The sequence below is a fragment of the Lutjanus erythropterus genome, chromosome 23 (assembly GCF_056507025.1).
Source record: "Lutjanus erythropterus isolate fLutEry1 chromosome 23, fLutEry1.hap2, whole genome shotgun sequence".
Taxonomy (NCBI): Eukaryota; Metazoa; Chordata; class Actinopteri; order Lutjaniformes; family Lutjanidae; genus Lutjanus; species Lutjanus erythropterus.
The window spans coordinates 28,426,459-28,434,313 of NC_139339.1; the positions used below are offsets into that span (position 1 = coordinate 28,426,459).

Sequence of the window (7,855 nt, forward strand, 5' to 3'; positions counted from 1 at the left end):
CAGCATGCACTCCTTCTGCAGCAGGGGTGCCGCGGCTGCTGTCAAATTAATATTCAGTGTGACATTGGTCAACTAAGTGACAACCATTGGTCGACTAAGAAAATCTTTGGTCGGGGGCAGCCCTAACAACAATGCAATGATTATTATTGTTTATTATTATCTATCCTCACACGCTGTACTGTACTGTACTGCATGTTAATTGTAGTGCCATTGTACCTGATTTCCCAGTAGATGCGGGCATGCTGGGGGCTCTCTTAATTTGGGTAAGTAGGAAGTCCTTGTCATTTTTCAGATCCCTATTGGCCTCCTCCAGGAATTTAATGCGGTCCTCAAGGTGTTCAATCTTCTGTCGATCCATCTTGGTTTGTTCTCTCAGTTTGATCAACTCCAATGTCCCTGTTGGAGACACTGCACATTTTTGTTTTTTTAATCTACTATCCTGAGAACGAACACCGCTTGCTGCATTAGGTACAGGCAGATAACTATGAAGTAACGGGGTAAAAGGCTGTTATAAAGTGTAAGACAATAAATAAAATTGTATTTATATCGATCTGGACTTAACAAGTAAGCATAATTACAATGGCTGACTCAAACTACTCTGATCAAATATTCATTTGGTGGGCTGAAGTTTGGATAGCCTACCACTGTTGCTATTCAGAGGGCATCATTTATATTTTTAGGGCCACGAGATACTGTAATAAGCAAATTAATTATTTTTTCACTGCATAGACATTTAAACAATAGTCTGATAACTGTGTGGCCATCACCACAGTTCTTTATGACATTAACAATTCCTTTGATTCTTTTGAGACCCTCGTTGATTCCTTCGATGATCAATCAATCAAATCAAATTTTATTTATATAGCCCAAAATCACAAATCACAATTTGTCTCAGAGGGCTTTACAATCTGTACAGGAGGCAACATCCATTGCCCTAACACCCTCGAGTCGGATAAGGAAAACTCCCACAATAAACCCTTTTAACAGGGGGAAAAATATTTGGAAGAAACCTCATGGAGAGCAACAGAAGAGGAATCCCTCTCCTTACATCTTATCTTACATTTGCTCACATTCTAGAAGAGAAATATACTGTAAACATAGTAGAGTAGTTATATATTTAGCTATAAAGAATTTGTAGATCAGCTGTCTAATCTAGCAACAGCACTTTATGACCTAAACAGCTGATCAGCAGTGTAATACAATGTGTGAAAGATTTTTGTTTTGAAAACAAGTGAAAAAGCTTTAGCCAATTACTGACATGATAGTTTGGAAGATGTACATTGATGTAGGTTAATAAAGTGCATCTTATGAGGTTACTCACTACCTATTTTTTTATTTAAAAAAATAAAATAAAAAAGACTACTTACTTAGTTTCTTCGGGGAATATTTGACTAGCTTCTTTTTCTTTTGTTGAATGGGGACCTCTTCCACATCTTGTGTCTGGTCCTCGTTCACCTCTTCGACAGCTTCCTTGGCCTTCATTCCCCCATGCGTCCTTTTGCTGAAACGGGTTTCCATGGTTTCCATCTACCATAGCTTAAGTAGTGTAAAGCAAAGAACACGGCGCCATGTCATGTCAACTAATGTTACATTAGCTGAGGGAACTTATTCAAATTAAAATTAATTGTTAAGAATTAGCTAAATGAAAACTGGAGAGAATACTACTAACTTTACAGCCTGTTGGCTGCCCTTAAAATATTTCAGTAAAGGCCACGGAGTTAGCAGGCTAAAGCTAACTAGCATTAATTGCTGAACACTAACGTTACCTAAAACAGTAAAGACTGGTATCAATGTTAATATGTTCTCGCCAAATAAAATCCAAATTATATGTTTCGCTTTAGCTTACCTCAAATAGTAAACTTAGTGGGTACTTCGTTTCGTTGACTCTCCTGTTTCCCTGTAATGTTGCGGTGGACGGCGCCGTGTTGCACTCCTGTCCGTCTCTGAGGCGTGGGGATCTATAACTGTCATTGCGGTCAGGTAACCTTACGCGCGCACTCAGTCCAAATTCAAATTTCCTTGAAATGAATGTCACAACAACAATACTGCCAAAGCATCAAGAAAGTGCAATATTTGACACAATATTTTGGGAAAACCCAAGGATGACAAAAAACTAAAAGTAAATTTGGTTGTTGTGATGTTATGAGCATAGTAACATTAGAACTCCATTTCCCAGCATGCCGCAGTAAATAGGAGATGCGCAATAGCCCTGCCAGAGGATGTACGTAATGTTCGAGTTCACAGCTATATACATACAGTTCCTGGTCCTATTTGCCGCTCAAAAAGAGGCGCGACCGGATCACCGTGACATCCATACTACAGATCAGATCAGAGACAGGTGGACAGTTGTTGATGCAATGACACTGATGGAAGAACTTATAAAAAATATGAGGCGTTCAGATACAAAGAAAAACAGAAGAAGAATAGTTAGATGGATGCAGAAACGAGGTATTCTGAGGAGGACGATGAAGTGCGCAAAATGCAATGGTAGCATGCATCTGGTAAAATGCCAGGTGAAGGACGGGTTGCGGTGGTAAGTAGAAACTCTGCTCTATTTATCTTTTCTTATTTAAAAAAGTCATTATTATCTGGATCATGTCTTATGTTGTCTCATGTGTTATTGAATAGCCAGATGTCTGAAATTAGTATTAACTTACTGTAACATTATACAAACCTTTGGAAATCACTTGTTCTAGTTAGCCTGTATAATATGATATTTGATATTTTTATCTGTGATAGCCAGTGTTGGGTGTAACGCGTTACTGCAATCACATTACATTATTACTGTTCTGAATGTAGTAATCACAGAACAGTTCGCCAAGCCCGTTACTTACGTTACATTGCTAGGCATGCACGTGGGAACATATTTTTGCTTGGGGGTGCTGCACGGCTATGCGCGATAATTGTGCTGCTATACTGCATCAAGTTTTTTTTTTTTTTTTTTTTTTTTTTTAAGGTTATTTTTTTGGCATTTTTGCCTTTATTGACAGTGACAGCTGAAAGTATGATAGGAAAGGGGGGTGAAGAGACAGGGGATGACATGCAGCAAATGAGCCGCAGGCGGGATTCGAACCAGCGGCCGCTGCAGAGGACTAACAGCCTCAATACATGGTGCGCACGCCCTACCGACTGAGCTATAGGGGCGCCCATATACTGCATCAAGTTGGGAAGATTTAAATAAAATAAAGGGAGAAGAGGTTAATACTGTATTTTTAGCCTGGTGTTTGGCTGCACTATGTAGAAAAAGAATGGAGTTCAGAGTTTCTTGATTTAACCTGTCTCGCGGCGCTCTCATCACCGATTAGCTGAGCGGAGCGAGGTGGATGTGGAGCCGTGCTGCACACGGCTGCAACAGGTGTTTAAGTTTGAGAGAGAGGGAGACAGACAGAATTGTCCGATTTAAAGGAAGGAACTGATTTTTAAGAGCTTTACATACAGAAGGTTCGTTTATTGCTGCATCTCATCTTGTTGTTGAGCCGTGTACAGTGAAGGACCAAGGTGTACAAATTCACAAATCTAGGGTTCCCTTCTACACACTAGCACAGTTTGTCTATGTAAATTAGCCGACATATGTTAAAAAAAAAAACATAACCGCAATTGATTTGGCAATTTGGGTGTCGATTGCAATGGAAACGAACAAAGCTTTGAATCATTTAAGTGATACGTGTTGGTGTGATCGACCCTCTGCACGCCCTATACACTCTTAAATTATGGTAATATGAATAGGCATTTATTCCACCCCTCGTCAGCACGGGGTGCTGCAGCACCCTCAGCACCCACCTTCCCTGTCCCTGTTGCTAGGTTAATCAATTTTCAACAGGATAGTAGCAACTTCGTAAGACACGCATCACACACAACAGAGGAGTGCAAGAGTACATGGGCTGGGGGGGACCGTCACCGATTGTTGGTTGTTCAAGAAATGGCTTGTTGGCTTAATTGTAATAAGGAGCCCAAAGAACACTCCTTTGTATGTTCTCCTTCCATCTTATGCCTCTCAGGCAATTTTACAGAGTAAGTAGAAAAAATGTAACTAGTAATGTAGCTAATTACTTCCTCCAGGGAGTAATCAAGTAATGTAAGGCATTACTATTTTTTGAGAGTAATGTATAATGTGTAATATATGACTTTTTTGAGTAACGAGCCACAACACTGGTGACAGCCTACTTTTCAGCATTTTGCCTTCTTTTTCCTCAGGGTCTGTAAGCATCATAAAAGTTCCCCGCAGTCTGTACGCAATGGCTCAATATTCACCAAGTCTCACATCCCTTTGACAAAATGGCTTGAGTTCATGCACAGGTACAGTAGGCTATTCATATATTAAAGAAATCAAATATATTTTTTTGTTTCTTAAATATAATATTTAGCACTGTGATTTATAGATGTGTAGTTGATGTAGGACATTTGTTGTTATCATATGTTACCTAGAAGTTGCCTTTAGATTTTATGTAGGTGTTTTAAACAACAAATAAAAGGAAAGGTAGCCTGAATTTTCCTGCTTCTCTGGCCACAGGGTTTTGTGCTGCTATACAGTAAGGGAGCTTTAACTAAAGAGATAGGTTGAGCTGAGATTAGATCTTTATTTTGTTTAAAAAAAAAGCCACACTGAATACTAGTTAACCTTGTATTTCTTTTTTATGCATGACCATGTATACTAATGTCATGTCGTTGCACTATATTATGGACATGGCAGAGTGAATTCTGGAATAATTTACTGTATTTTTCAGTACCGACTATTATTTTGAAACAATACTTTTATTTTGAAAGACAGCACATGTTACACAGGCGGGGAGAGCATGTATAAAGAGCACATAGGAGACACACTGAATGTTTTGTTCTTCACAACTACAGTTGCTGTTGCCCTGGGTTAAGAAACTGCTCAGAGACATTCCTTTGAAGTGTGTTCTTGATTTCTACATACACAACACAACACAGAGTTAGACCCACTACACATGCAGTAATCAAATATCTCTGCATTGGATTGCACTACTGGTTCCATTTTACTGTTTGGAACAGCAGTGGTACTTAGTTCTGCCTTGTAATCTCCCTTTAAAGGACTGTCCTGACCATTGCAATACGTAGAATCCAATTTCAAAAGTATTGCTGGACTTTTCAACTTTGTTCCAGTTTTGCTTGTTTATTTTTTCTTTCTGTTGTGGCTGACATTGCACCAAAGGCAGCCAAATGTTGCTGAGCACAGAGTGGACCATTTGATGTACCAAAACAGTGGTAGAAAAATAATGCCTGTACATTAATGTCATATTATAGTATTGGAATGAAAAAGGTGAGGTGGCTAACTAGTTTTGTTTTGCATAGTACAGTTTATTTTTAGTTTCATGTCAGCCCGATTCAATGACAGGATATTATGCAGGCCATACCAATTAGGTTTCTTAATTACCTTGTCTTTTCTTTTCTTTTCTTTTCTTTTCTTTTCTTCAGGTTTGCACAAGGTTTGCAGTTGAAGCAACTTAACATGATCACTGATGGGATAGCAGCAAGCTCCACGACATTGACAAGAATGGCAAAAGTACTCAGAAATGTTGTCACATTACATACTAGTCTCCAACTACTTGTATAATTAATTAGGTAAAAAAATGCTTGATAAGTCACCACTGTAGATGTGACAAGTTAAAAGAGCAATATAAGCGATCTGTTATAAGTTTGAAAGAACAGTAAGTTCATGATCTGTGACATTATAAAACTGTGACATGGTTAAAAACATATGGTTATGAGAGACAATTTATAAGATGTTCACTGATAAGGTGTTTAAAAATGGTAAAAACACGTTAAAAAGTGTTAAAATTGCTAAAAAGTATTTAATTCATTTAGTTGGTTATTTCATAAATTCTTGCTTAAAGTTCAGCTTTAACAGTAACATCTGTGATCTACAGAGCAGGTCTTGATCAATTTCCATACTAAGGCATTGTTATAACTTGCGGATGTTTTATTTCTACATTTGAAGGTGTGCATTGCTGCACTCAAGCGACTGAGGAAAAGAGGAATGAGAATTGGTGGTCGTCATCGATTTGTTGTTATTGATGAGAGCAAATTTGCCCACAAACGGAAGGTAGGCTATATATTTGTATGCATCTGCACTATATTTAGATCATGCAGCACACCTCTGACAGGTTAATACTTTATCCTGCAGTGCATGTTGAAAGGACACATGTTAAAAATTTGATACAGCCCAAACCTTATTAAAGTTTCTAATTGCTTTTCTTTATTTATTTTCAGTAGCATCGTGGCCGATGTGGCAACACTTGGCGCCGTGAACGGCAATGGGTGTTTGGGATGCTGGAAGTTGACGGGAATTCCAGAAGACCCATTTTGAGGCTTGTCAGGGATCGCTCAAGGCAAACGCTTATAGGCCAAATTCGACGCCATATCAGACCCAGAACATCCATCCTCACTGATGAATGGCGCGCCTACAAGGGGAAACTTGCTCAGTATGGATATGCTCAGTATTCTGTCTGCCATAAAAAAAACTTTGTTGACCGAGAGACTGGTGCTCATACTCAGCATATTGAGCGTGCATGGCAGAACTACAAGCTGGAAGTATGGCACCATAGAGGTAATCGTACTCCTGAGTCACTGAAGCTTCATCTCAAGATGATAGAGTGGCACCACTGGTTAGGTGTACGTCATTACAATGGTGTCTTGGGCAGACTGATCCATGATGTAAAAAATCAACTCAAGTAAACATCAAATCTCACTCTGCATCCTGGGGCCTGTACCACAAAGCGGGATTTGCGCTTAGCGAGAAAACTTCAGGGTTAACCCTGGGTTTTCAGTACTTCGACGCTTTTGTGTTCAAATACATGAAGGAACCTGACCTGCAGGTTTTGTAGCCATGTTCTTAACTTAGTAGGTACAGTACTTTGAAAGGAATCAGTGATGGCCTCAAAAGATCAAAAGAATCAATGATGTCATAAACAACTATGATGGCCATGCCGTCAGACTATCAGTCTTGTTTTATGTTAAACAAGTTATCCTGTTTTTGGCGAGGTATTTCCCCCCCATAGTACAGAATATACATACTGAGTATATGTTGGAACCCACTGTTTGAAGAGAAGTAATGCAAGGTGCAATGTTTTTCCAAAATGTGATGTTCAAATACATGAAGGAAAATCTTTTGCCTTGTCTGTTGCTTTGTTAAGGTATTTGAATCATTTGATGGTGTAATTACATTTAATGACATCTTAATGAAAGGTTCAACTCTTTCCACTTTATTTGAATTCAAGGAAAACAATTATGACACTGTTATAAACGTCATGACACTGTTATAAACTGATTTGACGGTGTAATTACATTTAATGACATCTTAGTGAAAGGTTCAAATCTTTCCACTTTATTTGAATTCAAGGAAAACAGTCATGACACTGTTATAAACTGAATGGACGGTGTAATTACATTTAATGACATCTTAATGAAAGATTCAAATCTTTCCACTTTATTTGAATTCAAGGAAAACAGTCATGACACTGTTATAAACTGATTTGACGGTGTAATTACATTTAATGACATCTTAGTGAAAATTTCAAAAGTATCACTGTAGGAGGGAAAATATGACAGTTTTCAACTCATTTGGCTGTGTAGTTACACTTAATGAAAAGGACTACATTTATGACACAATAATAATGGTCCCATGACAGCCAATGTCAAAACCAACCATGTATGACAGTTTAATGTCATGTTTAGATATAAAGATAAATAGTTTTTTTAACATTTGACAATTAGGTCTGCTATGTCATGTTTATGACAAGTTATGTTGTCTTGGTTTATGTCAAGTTGTCATGACAAAGACATCTTAAACAATGTCAACTTAGCATCAAAAGTGACATAATTTATATGTCAAGTT

At 38.2% G+C, this 7,855-nt stretch overlaps 1 pseudogene; it reads left to right on the forward strand.

Moving 5' to 3' along the window:
- Positions 1–4,228: 4,228 nt before the first annotated feature.
- On the forward strand, positions 4,229–6,696 carry LOC146306344 (uncharacterized; annotated as a pseudogene).
- Positions 6,697–7,855: the final 1,159 nt, after the last annotated feature.